At 41.1% G+C, this 16,798-nt stretch overlaps 1 long non-coding RNA gene across 1 annotated transcript in view; it reads left to right on the forward strand.

Moving 5' to 3' along the window:
* Nucleotides 1-5,747: 5,747 nt before the first annotated feature.
* LOC137143624 (uncharacterized) overlaps nt 5,748-16,798 on the forward strand; it is a 30,236-nt gene continuing 19,185 nt past the window's right edge. Inside the window, exon 1 of the long non-coding RNA XR_010917223.1 lies at nt 5,748-5,867. This is a non-coding gene — a long non-coding RNA (uncharacterized lncRNA). The remainder of the gene's footprint in view (nt 5,868-16,798) is intronic.

Below are 16,798 nucleotides of genomic sequence, written 5' to 3' on the forward strand. Positions count from 1 at the left end.
AAACCAGCTGTGGTCTGCACTTTGGAGTTTTGCATATGAGGAAAGGGGCCTTAGTGAAAACCTGTATCAAAATCTGTGCTGTACATCTATTGATTGAGGCCACATGGGGTATTCCTGATTCAGAATAGTTGGTTTTGTTTTCTCTTGGATTTCCACTTTTTAAGTGATTGCATACTGTTTGCATTGAGAAGTTTTTAATAAAACATGGCTTAATAGTCTCATCTTTAGAAACCACCACTCCTCGGCTGGCACCCCTGCTGGCAGACTCAGTAGAGCAGTAAAGATTTAAATGGCCCATGGAGACTGACTGATGTGATCAGGCATGAATATGGAATGTGCTGGTGAGAATCAAGATGAGAAAGAGGTTTTTCCCACTGTTTCTTGTGAGTGGTGAGAATCATTGGAATCCTTCCTCTGAGACTCTGGGCTGGGAAATTACAGTTTGTCTTTAAGAACCCCAGGATTCTATTTACTCCCACATCTGCAGGTTTCAGTAGAGGTCCCTCTCTCTTTCTATTCTGCCCCACCCCAGTTCTCCAACGATCTCTGAGGAAGGACATCTCACAGTTCAGTGGAGAATCAAGAACAAAACAGAGAACTAATTAAATTAGCATAAATGATTGTATGTAAATTAAATATACATATTATAACAGTTCCTTAGTACAAGCATCAAATCTTACAGTTACACGTGCTCATTTAAAATTAATCTCCATTAACACTGGGAATATTATTACTTCTAAGAATAAAAACTTGGGTTTTTTTACAGTGCTTTCCATCTCCCTCTCCCACCATCAAGGACAGGTGCTTCCAAGTGACTCCCTAATCTTTAAGAAATAAAGCTAGGAATTAGGTCCAGGCTTAAAAGAAGAACCTGTTCTCCTAACACTGTCTCCTAGGATCTTAATGATCTGTTTCTCAAGAGCCATCCAGATCAAGTAAACTGTTGTCCCCTGCACTGCAGCATATTGCTCTACGCAGGGTTTGATGTAATCAAAAAGCCCTTCATTTAAGGTTGGTCAAAAAAAAATTGATCAAACTAGTTTTTATGGAAAATTCTGTTTTCCCCACACCAGTTTTTTTTCCACTCACAAAAAGGCTCTGCTTTCCATGGAAAATTTTGACTTTTTGTTGAAAAATTGAATGCCTGGAAACCGAAAAATTTCTATTTGGAAATGCCTCTATGATTCTTCATGGGAGCTACTTGTCTGCTTCATGCTCATGTTCTCTGCTAGGGACTAGATTCCTCAGCCCAACTGCATCTCCCATAACGAAGCATGACCAGGGACTCCCAAGATGCATCAAGTATTGTATCCCCTCTTGTTGAGCCACTGTGCTGCATGATGGGAGATGTAGTTCAACCAGGGAGCTTGTTAAGTTTTGTGAGTACTGATTTTTATTTATTTATTTATTTATTTAATTCTGCCTTGATGTAGTCCTTATCTTCTAGTGGTGAACTGGCCAGATTTTCAAAAGTGCTTGATAACTAGCAGCTCTCATCTAGAAAAATGGAAGCTTCTGGATGCTTAGAAATTCTGAAATTTTGGCCACTTCACTTTTTATGCCTAAAGAAAGAGCTAGGCTGTTTTAAAAATTTAGCCACCTAGGCCTTATCTAGACTATGACCTAAAGGTAGGCTGTTAGCATGTGATAGCCGGCATATTTAACACATTTGAAAAGTCTAGTATAGATAAAACTGTGTATGCTTTACCACATGCTAAACTGGTTGAGTTAAAGACTAGGTTCACCTCTAGAGATTTAAAAAATATTAGAACATGCCAACCACACACTTTTTAACCTATTCTACACAAACTTGTACTTGGGAACCAAAATGGGAGTGATTAAGTGCTGAGCTCCTTTGAAAATCTGCCCTATATGTTCTGTATTATACATCTGGCTTCAGCTCTACTCACACCGTATATATTCACTTTATAATTGTTTATATTTCCAACAAATACAAAAATGCACATGATTTTATAGCAAAATACCAACATTTCATATTTGTCATGAACTACAAGTGATTAACTGAAAACCAAATGCTTAGATATACCTCATGAAATTACTGCATCCTACTCTACCTCTGTTAGGAATATCATGTAAATTAAACCTATGATTTAAAGTATTCAGCCAGAGACCATATTCCTCTGGGAGCACAACTCAGAATGATCAATTCCAGCACTATTTTTTTTAAATCATAGCATTTCCTCCACTCCGAGAGACCCAGTATCTTGACTGTGTCAGCCATCGATGGTTTCTGTAAGAACTGCCAAAACTTCCAAGTGTGACTTCCTATTATTTAGTGACAGGCCAAATGTATTCCAAGAAGAGTGTAGAATTTTGTGCAGATTCTGCTTTGCTGAGAGATCTGTCTGACTTCCTTTCTTCCTCTTAAGCCTAACTCTTGGGGAGCTTGCCATGGTTAAAAACATCAGCTGGACACACTTCTCCCTATGCAGAAAATGCTGAGGCAAACTTGGGCCCAAAATCTTGATCCTCTTCTATCTGATAAGATACAATATGCCTTCTCTTTTCTCAGAGAACTTTCAGCATATTAATACAGTAGTAGGAGAAAGGGCGAAGTAATTTTAAAGAAGGGTATTAAATGCATTATATGCCATCTTAGACATGTCTAAGGAATCGGTTAGAGGTTTGCAGGCACAAGTTAAAGACAGTGTAATTCTGTTCCTTTATGCTATTAGTTTACAATAAGGATCCTATTCAGCAAAGCACTTAAGCATGTGTTTGACTTTCAAGTACATGATTAAGTCTATCCATAGTCAGCAAAATACCTAAGCATGTACTTAAAGTTAAGCATGTGTTTGAGCTTTGCTGAACCAGGACCTAAGCTGATTTTATTAAACCACTTAAGCTCCAATCATGCAAACCTTTACAGTCAATGGTGCTATCCATGAACATAAATTAAGCACGTGCATAAATCTTTGCAGGATTAGGGCCTAAGAAAACAATCACTTCAATGTGTGTATCCAACTTGTGCAAAAATAGTAGAGAGACTTGTTGAGAGTGGTGGATTGTCAGGGTTGGAAGATAGTTTTAGTGTTTTACTTGCCTTGTTTGCTAGAGAAAGGATATATGAATGACATTTGTGTAACTTTAAGGTATGCCAAGCATGCTTCCCTGGAGCATATGGAGAGGAGCCCTTTTTCATGTGTGTAAAGCTGAAGAAAAAATATAATTTGAATGGCTAATAAAACAAATCAATTAACTTTTTAAACGTGTCTTTCTTCTTAGACAGCAGGCAGCCTGCTTGAGTTTGGAATTTCAAACAAAGAAGATAGTAAAGTAGCCAGTTTTAAGAAACTAAGAAACAAACTCTGTTGTGCTAACTAGTATATATTGAGGAGCAGCACGTGGCTGAGAGCTGCAGAGGATGTATTATACCTGAAGTAGTGTACATCCAATTTAGAGATGGGCCTAAGCCATCTGTCACCAGGTTTGGGTCTGGATTTCAAAGCCTTTCTTTCCAATGTGCATGGGGGTCTTTTATTGAAAGTTCAAGCTCAACCCATTATAGAAAGAAACAATGGACCAAAGAGTGTTAGGGTACATCTACACAGTACAGAAAAACCTGCAGTTGGCCCGTGCCAGCTGTCTCAGGCTTGCCAAGCTCCGGCTGTGAGGCTATTTCATTGCTCTAGACTTCAGGGCTCAGACTGGAGCCCAAGGTCTAGGACCCTGCGAGGTGGAAGAGTCCCAGAGCTCGGGATCCATCCCCAGCCCAGAACTCTACATAGCAATGAATCAGCCCGGGCCTAAGTCAGCTGGCACAGGACAGTCACGGGTTTTTCTTTGCTGTGTAAATGTACCTTTAGGGTCTATGCCCATTGCCCCAAAATTGGAAGTGTTCCCAGCCCAGTTTAATTAAGAGATTGCTAATCAAGAAGGGGCCATTGTGATCATCTGCTCTGGCTCCTACATAACAGAGGCCATAGGACTTCCTGGAATTAATTCCTGTTTGAACTAGAGCATATTTTCTAGAAAAACATCTGATCCTGATTTATAAATTTTCAGTGATGGAAATTACCACGACTACTGGTAAATTTTTCCAGTCGTTAAAAACTTTCACTGTTAAAAATCTCTGCCTTATTTCAAGTCTGAATTTATCTAGCTTCAGCTTCCAGCCATTGAATCTTGTTCTACCTTTGTCTGCTAGTTTGAAGAGCCCTCTCTCAGATTTCCGTTCCCACCTAGGTACTTATATATTGTGATCAAGTCAGCTCTTGGCCTTCTCTTTGATAAACTAAATAGACTGAGCTCCTGAAGTCTATCACCATAAGGCAGGTTTTCCAATCCTGTAATCATTCTCTGAACCCTCTCTAAATTTTCCACATCCTTCTTGAATTGCAGGCACCAGAATGGGACACAGCGTTTCAGTAGCAGTTGCACCAGTGACATATACAGAGGTAACATATCCTCTCTATTCCTACTCAGCATTCCTCTACTGCCACTCTTAGCTCCTACTCCATTTACTTCAGTGAAGCGATGGTGGTTTACTACAGCTGAGGATGGGGCCCAGGGCTCTTAATCATTCACATTTGTTCACAAATTGTATATAGAGAGGAAGAGATTAAGGAAAAAAAAGTCCGTATTTTTAGTCAGAGATTCTGCTGACACTGTGGATTCTGAAAGCACAACGTGCTTAGTGAAAGCATTTGAACCTTGAAATAGAAATACAGACCTCTTAATTAATCTCGCTGTTATTTTATAAAGTGTTAAGAAAACTAATGCAGAGACTTTTTCTCCATTTAATTACAAAAGGAAAAATGTGTGTGTGAGTGTGACGGGGAGGAGGGTGTGGACCAGGGCAGCACATTACACTTCTGAAGTAATTACGTAGGAGGGGAAGGTTTATTAGGCTGCAATAAGCCATCATTGAGGCTGCTTGGAATCTTTATTAGAGAGCGACCTCTTAGCATTGCTCCAGTTAAACTTGTCTCAGAAGGTATGTTCTAAATCATGGTTTTTCTTGAATTTTTACCAAGGCTGAAAATTGTTTCTTTAGGCAGAAACTGATCACATAAAAAAAGCGACTTACAGTGTGTTTAAATTGTGACTATTAGGGTTTTAATTGTGCTTGATGATTTTTAATTTTGTAGGTAATATATTTGTTTGCCCACAGCTCAGAACTTGCTTTTTTCTAGGGGACTTTGTGAAATCAACTGTGACAGGGTGTACTGGGCTCTTTGAGGACCCCTTAGTGGAGGCCTCAGGGTCCTACCACACCCTGCCCCAGAAAAGGAGCAGTGAAGGTGGGTCCTCCAGGCCTGTCAAGAGAGACTGTAAGGAAGCAGCCAATCAAAGTAACAGGAGCTGCAGAGGCAGAGTAGATCAGTTGTTGGCTGGAATAGGAAGGGTGAGTAATGGGAGGAGTTGAGATCTTCAGCCCTGAGGTTAGGGTGAAGTGGAAGGGGCTACAGGAAGTAGTAAGTGGTCCATGCATCAGGACCTGGAGTAGTGCGTGGGCTTAGGCCCCTCCCACTGGCAGGATGGCCTAAGCCCTGAGAAGGCGATAAGGCTTGTTTAGAGTCCCAAGTGAAGTGAAGTGAAGGCAGGACTTAGAGTCTCCAGGGACAGAGCCCTAAGGGCACTGCTTTATCTATACCAGGCTTAAAGCTAGCCCAGAAGAGGCTGAGCCCAGAGACAGGTTTGCAGATACCCACAAGGGCACAGGGAAAGGCCCTGCTGAACCTTTTGCCCCGGAAGGAGGTTCCTTCATGCGTTTGACTGTGTGTGACTTGGCTGGAGGGCTGAGCCACTGAAGACCCACCTGTCGAGGTTGACGGCCAGCAGGAGGAGCCACAAGCAAAGACAGTGCAGGTTCACACCCAACCGACAGGAGGCACTCTGAAGAGGTGAGTGTCCCCCTATCACACTAACTTTTAAAGGCATCAGCTTTGTTTTGCTGATCTGTGTGTCTCCTTGTCCTTCCACAGTGGTTGGCTAACTCTATTCTTCTGAGCAGCCAGGGTATTCTCTTCCTGACTTTTTTCCAGCTGCCCACTTGCTCCATGAAGCCAGCACAGAGTAAATGTGGACACCCATATACAAATACAAATCTGTTGCGATCAACCAGCTGAGCAGCTGGCATTGCACATATTTTATGTTGTAGAGTTCTTTTTCAGACACGGATGGAATTCCTGGGTTCGGGAGGGCAGTGTGTTTTATGTGTTTTATTGCAATGTTTTAATTGATCCTTGTTGTCTGGTGGGGTGCCCTGACTGAAAGCTATCAGGTTTACCCTTGTGCCAGATCTTCTGGTTCAGTTTGTCGACATAATTTATATTGTTATGTTATAATTGTTTTACTGTATGTCACTTTTAGAAACCTACTGATTGGTACATTTAGAAAGGCATTAAATCAAATAATGTCAGAATATTAACTCAGGGTGTGGGAGATGCTCTCTGAAGCAGTGTGATTACAAAGACTTGGTGATTTTTTTTATAAGCTTTATGTAGGCTTTAGCATCGTTAATTGAACAAAACTTCCAATCATTTGGAGGTTCACCCATCTCTAAGGCATGGCTGAGCTATCAACATTTAACTTTCCTCATTCTTAAGGTTTGTATCTTGCCAACGGATGTATTGTTTATATTAGCTATTACAGGCCCCAACAGACACTCACTCCAAACTCTTTTACATAAACGTAGCAAAGGACAGTCCCTCCCATGAAGAACTTACCTTCAAAATAGACAAGACAGAAACAAAAAGTATTACTATCATCCCCATTTTACAGACAGGAAATTGAAGCACAGGGAGACTAAGTGACTTGCCCAAGGTCACAGGGGAAATCGATAGCAGAGCTAGGTATTGAACTCAAGTATCCTGAATCCCTGTGTAGTACCCTGACCATTCTCCTGCTCAAAGAAAAATCTTGTTTTGAGTACCCTGGTTCCCATGGTATCACCCTTCCCTGTCCTCTCAGTGGTGCTTTGTTCCAAATCAATTCACACAATTTTGTAGAGTGTGTGTCTTTTAAACATGCTTTTCATGTTCTGACTTTTTCCCCAACCCCAAATTCTACTTTGCATGTTCCCCCAAACACGAATTATGGGAACCTTGTATGTCAGTCAGGGTACCAGTATAAAACAGTCAAAGAGAAAATTGGGTAACTGTAATCTACCTTGTGAATGAGATACTGGCAGAATGGGACCTCTTGAGTCTTGCTTTCCTTTTGCACAGCTATATGAGAAGTGAATTAACGTTCACTGTGTTAAAGCAGGGGCGAGAGCACTATTAGAGGAAGCATACTGGAAAGATAATTAAAATGATGGGTCACTATCATTTTAATCATTTGGACTCTCCTTCTTAAAGAGAGGTGAAATTTCTCCCATTGGTCTTCAGAGTGTGTGAATTTCATGCATGATTCTCCACTGACTTGTCTGCTGGATATAATTTTAAAAATGGGATTTCGTAACATGCTCTGTGTAACTCAGTTAGTAGCTTGTTGAGACAGATTTACAGTGTTTTGCTTTTTTTCCCATCATGTGTTCACTGTTCCTCTCCAAACAAACAAACAAAAAAACCCAACAACAACAATAACACAGCTTGCCAGATAGAAATACCAACTGTTCCTGGCACCAAGCAAACACATTCTCCAGAATCAAGAAGCACTTTTCTAAGAGATGGAGAGGGGGATAAAGGCAAAATCGAGCAATCCACTGGAAAAAACTGGGAATCATTAGTAAACTCTGGAAGAAATGTTGGGGTTAGGCTTTTCCTATAAGTAGGCAATTTCAGAACCCATATAAATGAGTGCATAGTTGTACTGCTCAGGAGAAGACCACAGTATTAATAGTCACTCTGACAGTCACTATTCAGTCCTTCATCTTCCACCTTGTCACAGTGGTGAAGTAAGCTCTATTACTGCTCTATTCCAGTAGCAGATCACTTCCCCCTCCACACTGACTCAGCTCTGTTGGCTGGTATGTTGGGCTTCATTCATTTCCCATCTTGGCCCTTACTCTTTGCCTGTCTCCATGAGATGGGAAGCAGTGGCTTCTTGGAGGCTGCTTTCTCCTCCACTTCCTTGGATGCATGAGGTAGCCAGTGCAATGGGATTAAAAAGGTGTCTTACATCTCCTAACTCCTCTGAGAGTTTGTAGGTCAACCTTCCACCTTATGCGGTGGTAGAAGATGATAAACAATAGCATTTTACATTTACATGGAGCCTTTAGTTCCTACTGATGCCTAAATGCTTTACAAATCCTTCTTCGCAAACCCCATTATTGATATGCCCCCAAATCTGACAGCTCTCTGGTCACTTATAGCAACATTATTAACGATTTAGGACAGGAACTGAAGAATACTAAGTGAGACTGCATAAGGATTTAAAGTTAGGCCCAATGTCATCACTTGGGCTTGGAGGCACAGTCTGCACAGAAGAACCCTCTGTAATTGGGGTGAATTTGTGAACATCAAGCCCAGGTTCAGAAATGTTTCACAAATCTGTGCCTGGATTGTTGCCTGACCTTCCTCATGTCCAACCTACAATGCTTCCACAAACAGCTGCACTGCCTTGAGTGAAGTATGAACCTCTAAACTGTGTGATTGTCTGCAGCTACTGCACCTTTAAAATTTCGAGCAGTCTCAGACACACAACTAAAGAAGACCGGTTATTGAAATCATTGATTCAACTGATTTCTTTGGGGCAACTCGTGTTAAAATTTAGCATATGCTTAAGTGCTTTGTTGGATGGGACTGTACTAAATTATCTCCTTAACATCAATCTTAGCTATTGTATAGCATTCTTCGCCCTCATATCTTTACATAGTTAACACTTGTCAGCAGTTACCCGTTCTTATTCCCTCTACTTTGAATAAGAAATAGCTCCAGTATGTCAGAAGCTGTCATATATTAGTTAACTTTTGAATGCTAGCTACTATATAAGCTTGTGTTTGTGTGTGCACCACACCTATCCAGTAGTCACCATTTAAAAAACAAAAACGCACATGAAGGACCTGATGCAAAGTCCATTGAAGTCAATAGGAGTCTTTCCATTGGCTTCAAAGGCCTTTGGCACAGGCGAGAGAAAAACTGTGTGTGCACGTGTACGTGCGTGTACATATACACAGGTCTATATTTGTGAGTGTGTGTACACATACACATTCTCGCAAACACAAATATATTTAAGATTCACTGTTCTGGAAAGTCTTGTGAATAATGTAAATGATTAAAGCAGATGCCTTGCAGAAAATATTGTACAGACCTCCTCATTTAAATTCAGCCTCTTATTCACACTTGGTAATACACTGTGCTGTATGAATTATGGATGCCTGTTTTTATCTCTCACACTACACATGAATGTTTGATAAAGATTGTTTCCAATATTATATTTTGTCAAATGCTCATCTAAAATTCACTCAAAAATACTTCCCAGTAATTATGCATTGATTTAGCACTTAAAACAAATGGTCGTATCATTGTTTTTCCTGAATATTTGTGCTGAATAAGTGTGAGAGACTGAGAACGTTTGAAGCCAAAATTCCTTGTTTATGCTCAGCCTGACTGGATACAAGGCAGTATGTTTTTCATACTGCTCTACAAATGCCTCAACCTTAGCTTTTTGTCTTTTGAGGAAAGAGGCTGCCTTTATGCTAAAATATCTGTAATGATGTTATAAAGTGGATTACTATCCAGAAGGGGTCCAGATTCATGTCAGAAGGATATCAAATTCATCTCCTTCAGGCATCAGGATACCTTTATTATGAGGTCTCTAGAAGAAGACAGCTCAGAAAGAACAGTATTTTGGTGCCCAACGTATTTTTATTTTCCATTTCTCTGGGTGAATTTAGTACTCCTGAACATGCAGGTCTATCAAAAGCAAAACAAGGTGTAGTTGAGTATTCAGAAAGCTCCCCCCCCAACTTGCCCCCCCACCCCCCACACACACACAAACTCTGCCAATAAAACTAGACCTACAGTGCCCCCCAGGTTACTCTAACCCCACCCCTTTTTGTGCAGAGTCACCTTAAATTGTGCCCGACTATCCAAGTGGTTTGTAACAGAAAAAACTGGCCTGATCCGAAGCCCACAGAAGTCATTGGAAAGATTTCCATTGGATAAGGTTATAAGATGAAACCTTCAGCCTCTTTTCTCTTTCAGAGGAAATCAGTTCAGAGAGGTTGATGCGGCCATCATGGGTGGACATATATTGCTGTGCACTTTGTGTGGAACCATTGCTACAGAAACACACACATGCAATAGCTGATATTGCTAATTATCTGTGAATCCCTGAATCACAGTTGCTTTGTGGAAAGCCTCTGAAGAGCTGCCCATACTTCTAGCATAGACCCCCCAAATTCTATTCCGCAGTCTGTGGTGGAACTGCATCAGAAACCTGCATGGAACTTGGAGGAAGGAGCACAGGCTCCAGGAGGGAAGAGTTTGGAGGAGGCACCTGCACGTTTGTCTGTATGTACATGGCTAGAATGGTAGCTGCAGTTGCAGCACCTTTGTAAGTAGTTCTCTCTCTCAAGAGAATTTAATTTGACAGACATGGAGTCCTCTCATGTTACTATCCAACAGGCAGCACATGAAACCAGGAGAACCATGCATCCATTAAGAAAACAGGGAAAACGTTGCTAAGTAGATGGAGGTTCTCGCTACTGTCTAAAAATCTCAGCACAAAATCAGGGACAGTGGACTCCTCTTTGAGGATCCATCTTTACCCGCCATTCATACCTACATGCTGGAGATCCAGTGGAGAGACCAGCACACCTTGGAACATAATCTACTGTGAGTAGATTAAAGCCAGTCATCTTTGTGCAAGGACCCTGATCTTCCTTTCTTATTCCTTAGTTTCCCCTCACCTGGCACCATCTGAAATATTTTCATGTTTGGAAGCCTGGAGTCTCAGCAGTTTTATTAAAAGATTGATCCAAGATGGACTAGTGAAATGATGACACTTTCCAGGCATCTGTATCCTCAGTGTTAGAGAAAATATATCTCATTTAATAATATTTATATATCTGAGGTAGTTTTTATGGCCCCTATTTCCATAGCATGTTAGCTGCATTACCATCTTTAATGTGTTCATTCTCACAGCACATTTGTGAGGTATTAAAGTACCATTATGGCCACATTACAGATGAAGTGATTTGCCCATGGTGTCTGTCTGTGCAGGGAATTGAAGTTGGCGCCTGTGGACTGGTAGGCTAACGTTCATTCTTCCTCTCTCTGCTCTGTGGTAGGTACTTAATACAATAGAAAGAAAAGGTCCCTAACCCTAAGAGCTTGCAATGTGATTTTTAGATGTGACACGACAGTTGACACAACAAGCATTGGGAGAAGTGAAGAAGGACAGGGGTCACAACAGCAAGTTGTAAGATGCAGCGTGTAATTCTTCCACCGTACCCTCTTCTGTCCAGTCATTTTTACTGCCGCCAAACAGTTGGACTCCAACTATTATTTATGATATGTCAGGGCTGCAACCTCTGAAGTACAAAAAGGGATATCTGGGATGATCTTGAGCCCATAAAACTGGACAGTTGGTACTGCACAGTAAGCATCCTTACAGATTTCCTGAGACAGCTACCTCAAAAGAGGGCTGATCTTCTACAGTTCCTACCTGAAAGAGCTCACAATCTAAATACACATATACAAGACCAACTAAGGAAGTAGTATTATCCCCATTTTTCAGTTGGAGAAATTGAGGCACAGAGAGATTCAGTGATTTGCTCAGGAAGTGCATGGCAGAGCTTGAAACTGAGTCCTTGTTTAAGGCCTTAACCACGATGCCATCCTTCATCACCTCCACTCCTTCAGTAGGGAGTGCAGCTTTTTGTGACATGCTGCATGTATGTCAGTGAAACAAAAAGTCGGGGACAAAGCAGGGATGCAAATCAGGCTGTTGGGTGCCACAAGTTAGCAGGGATATGGCAGAGCTAAAGAGATTTCATTGACTAGCCACTGATTTGCTGTATCATATTTTGAGCTCCGTTCTCTGGCAATTCTGAAAAACGGAAGGGGGAAAAAGGTTTCCTGACAAACAATGTTCTGATCAAGCATTTTTACATTTTTTAAATAAATAGAAGTGTAAGGTAATTTCAAAACAAAAAGTTATTTCACATAAAAATCAAGCAGCACATTCACAAAATGTTTTGGTGTTGCAAAATCTGCATTTTCCCTCTGATTAAAAAGTTTCAGCTGAAAATTTTACCCAAAAAGATGCCATATTCCATCTTGACATGTGATGTCTTACGTATCTAAGCCGGATAGTAATTCATTGATGATGGTTTCCATTTGGCTCCTCCTCACATAGGTCTGCATTTGGAAGTGACAATTCTCTTTGGTTTGTGTTTTGTTTACACAGTCTGTTAGATACACCAGAGGGGTGAAAAGTCTAACGTGCGCTAGAGTGTTGCACACTAACTGTCCTGATGGACCCTGTTGGCAGACACTAAAATGTTCCCTAGTGCGCATTGATGTATTACTGATTGAAACAGAACGACATTAACACATACTATGGAACTTGTAGTGGACCCCAGCAGGGTCCAGATGGGACCAAGTGTGACGCACTACTACGCACTGGAATATACACCCCCTCTGGTTCTGACTGACGCATCATGTAGACAAGCCTTTACATTGTTGCCCCTTTACTGAGTAGTAGAAGATTTCAGGGCCTTGTGGGCCAGTTTCCTATGTGGAGCAGAAACTGGTGATGCAGATTCAGGTGTCCTCAATGTAATTTTTGTATCTTTTTGTAAATAAAAGTCCTGTTTCCTTGAGCAGCAGTGGCAATAAGCTGTGCATAAACCACACCCTTTTTCAGATGCTTCATGTCAAGCACCTCTGCACTGTCCCCAGAAGCAGATTGCCTGGACCTCTATCACCTGAACAGTAACTGTTCAGCAGCTGCTTTCTGACACAAAGAGTATCCAAAAGGTCTAAGCAAAGGGAAAGTGCTTTACCCCAATCGGTGCCCTTAATGACCTTCTGGGTTCTGGAGGGCATCTTTAACTCTCTCTATTTAGAGTTCTATCCAGGGCCTTTATACATCAGTGACACTAACATGCAAGTCATTAGCACCTTTTTGCCATAACAATTTGATGACCATGTAGTTGTAGGTGGTCTCAGAAGACATGTCCTCCAGGGAGTGCCCAAAACTACCATCATGTTCTGGATTGCTCGTATTAGCTTCATGATCTTTATATCCACGGATCTGAATATGTGGATATGCATGTCTTGATTCATCTGCCTAATGTCTACAACATATCTGTATCTCCATCTAAGAGATCTTTTCTGCTTGACATGGTCATAATTTCAACAAGTTTCGAGGCAAAACATTGCATATTTATGGTGCCATAGGCTTAACAAAAGTCTTCTTTTGTGCCCATTTTGGAAAGCCATTGTGGTCAGCAATTCCAAGTTTAAAAGCATGGAAATCTGCGTGGAAGAACGAAGTCAACTTTTCCCCCTTGCAACCAAGAGAGATCATCATTTCTGCTTCTTACTCAGGATCCACCCCAGTGATCTTGAGAGAACTTCACATTAAATGACCATTACGTGTGCTGTAAGCAATATTGACATTGTCCAGGTAGGTGTCATCAGAGTGAAGTGTCCCAGTGCATGATATATAACTGCCTAGAATGACAACACTTAAACACTTCAGTAACAATTGTTGCAGGTGATTTTGATGTGTCAGAATCTTGAGCTGAATAGAATGTCCAAAGCAGCATTCTTTTGCTCGCAAGTGAGGACAGCATTCCCAGGACCAGATTCTCAGCCATTGTAAATCAGCATAGCTTCAGTGGCTTAAATGGAACTATGCCAATTTACACCAGCTGAAGATCTGACTCCCAAATCCCAGTAATTTTCCTTTATATTCTTGCATCAGTAATCCTAAGAAATCATTATCAGTGGATCTGCTATTGCATTCCCTTACTGTGGTTAAAGATGAGTTACTGCATGGTTTGGATTAATGGAGGCATATTCTCCTGAGATATAAGAACACGCTAGCTTTTAGATTGGGATGGGTACTTTTATTATGGTGTATGACTGATTTCAGTGCTGCTTTAGCAGCTGCCAGCATGCACACACAAACTAATAAGCTGTTCACTGTTTCTTGCCCCTGAGGGCACCTTTCAATGAGGAAAACCATTGATTTTATTTTTTTTAACCATCAGACACACAAACCATAAGCCGTTGCCTGTATTATTCTATCCCAGTGGTACATTATGTAGGGAAAGCCGGTCATTTTAGTCATCACAATCACACACTCAGATAAACTAGCTAGTAATAATCTACCTGTGATGCTCACACATTTTATTTTTCCTCCTCACGGAACAATTGCTTTTAACTTTTTGAGCAGTCAAATGGCCAAAATAATCCTTATTAACAATAATTTGATACAAGGCACAGGCATGTAAGAAGGATAAAATATGGATGATTTCTCTGACAGCATGACGTTTCCAGTGCATCACCAACTGGCTATCACTGTCACTCCTGGTGGCAGTCTCAGCAGAGAGGCCGAATGGCAAATAAGTATGTAATCATGCCTACTACCTTTTAGTTTGTTTGCCTTTCCACATGTAGGCAATGGTCCCTCTTCTATCTTGCTGTGGTGCTGTTTGAAGGGGAGAAGGCAACTTATTCTATGTCCTAGACCAGCAATTCTCAGACCCGGCTTACCACATCTAACACCCAGTTACTAGATGTACTGCCTCCCCTCTAACCCATGTAGCTATTGTGGTGTTCTTCTGTTACTACACTTTAAAACAACCAACTTTGCTTCTCAGCAGCTGGCCCAATTAAAAGGTCCCAGCTCCTCAGCAGCTGAAACTTCCATAACTCCATTGACTTCAGTGGAGATATGCTGCTGTACACCACGTGTGGATCTGGGTGGACTTCTGTCTCCTTTTCACTCCCCTCTTTAGCAAGTTGATCTTAGGGGAATCAGCAGACACGCTCGTTCCTCTCCAACCACAAAGAAGTGAGGAAGTGAACCAGTGCAGCAACTCCTCTTCAACTATCTGGCAAAAAACGCAAACTGAGTTTGGGGAATACCAGGCACACAGTCTATGATGCTTAGGATGCTAAAAGCATCCTGGCTTGTCTGGAAAATAGCCTGTGATGGTCTGAAGATTTTTAGCCTTGCCTGAAATACCAGAGTACCAGTTACAATTTCAAAGGATGATGTCTTCTGAGCTGGGGGGCTGAAAACATGTTATTCCAGCTTTCCAAAAATATACAGCAGTTTTCTTTTTAGGTTTATGGTGCATGAGACACCAGACCTTAAAATCACATTATCTGGATTATATTTTTCTATGTCTGATGTGTGTTGTCCCTATAGAGCAGTATCCTTCCTATCTCAAAACTCTAGGCATATCTGAATTTCAGATAACTGGAGTGTGAGTAGGGCTGGTTGAAATTTTTCCCATCCATCAGAAAATATGGTTTCATCAAAATCAAAATTTTCTGTGTGGAAAAAGCCAGGAGTCCATTTCAATGATTTTTTTCATTTTTCCAATCAGGAGTACCAAAACAAAAAATGTCATCTTTGAATCGACCATTTGAAAACAAAAAATGTCATTTAAACATGTGAAATAGTTTTGTTTAATTAAAAAAAATCTAAATTTTGACATTTCCAATACAAAACTTTTTGTAACATTTCATTTTCCCCCCTCCCCCCCCCCCCCCAAAAAAAAAAAAAAAGGCAATTTTTCATTCCGAGTCAGAAGGAAAAGTACATTGGAAATGTTGAAATTCCCTGTAAAAGGAAAAATCCATATTTTCAACCAGCTTCAAGCACAGAGTAACTGGAATTTGAAAACGCCATGGATCACGTTTTGAGGGAGGGAGTTGGGATGTCTGTGTGCACGGTGACACTATTGAGCAAACAGGGTATTAAAATGTGCTGATAACATTCTAGACACCAACTATCTGTGTTTAACAGGTAGGACAATTAGCCACTGGGACAATTTTCCAGGGGGTGTAGTGGACTCTCCATCACTGACAATTTTTTAATCAAGATGGGATGTTTTTCTGAAAGATGCGCCCTCGGCCTAGATAGTAACTTGGACTATGCAATCATGTGAGGGAGTATAAACCCTCCTCACACTTCAATCCAGACCTTGGGTCTGGGTGCAAAGAGTAAGCAGGGTTATGCACCGATTGCCAGTCTAACTAGTAATTTATTACATGCAGAGCCAACAATATATTAGTACGCCCAGGAGCAGTGGATGAGCAGAGATGTGATCAAATCTTAATGGAGTTGTAATAGGAGGTAGGGATTTATTTAGAAAGTGATTGCTGGGATGATTGGTATCCCAGTAACAAGCATACAACAAAAAAGTAGATTTTCATTTACACTTTGAGAGAACTGAGAAAGAGCAGGTCATTCATGAGACTCCTGGCCTTCCAGCTTGTGGTATGAGTGGTGAAAACCTGACTCCTGAAACCAGAGCATTAATTCACAAAGGAAAATGAGTTTAGAGTATCTTAATTTAATCCCCATTTATCGATTGTCACAAACGCAAACAATTTATCACAACTGGAAAATTCTGCTCAGAACTGGAGCATGAAGGCATGAGGTAAGTCAGAAATGAGATCATAGAAGATTAGAGATGGAAGGGACCTCAGGAGGTCATCTAGTCCAACCCCCTGCTCAAAGCAGGACCAACACCAACTCATTCAGCTCACCCATGAGCTGAATGTTATGTGGGGATCACACTAGGCCTTCCTTTATAATGCCCAGGTCAAGCCAAATCTGTTAGTCCCTCACTTTCATTAGAACTATACCCATTTGCTCTCCCCACCCTTTTAAAGACTATTTCAGTAGGAAAGGA

The sequence above is a fragment of the Emydura macquarii genome, unplaced genomic scaffold (assembly GCF_026122565.2).
Source record: "Emydura macquarii macquarii isolate MOO-44397 ecotype Brisbane River unplaced genomic scaffold, CSIRO-AGI_Emac_v2 contig_67, whole genome shotgun sequence".
Lineage (NCBI taxonomy): Eukaryota > Metazoa > Chordata > Testudines > Chelidae > Emydura > Emydura macquarii.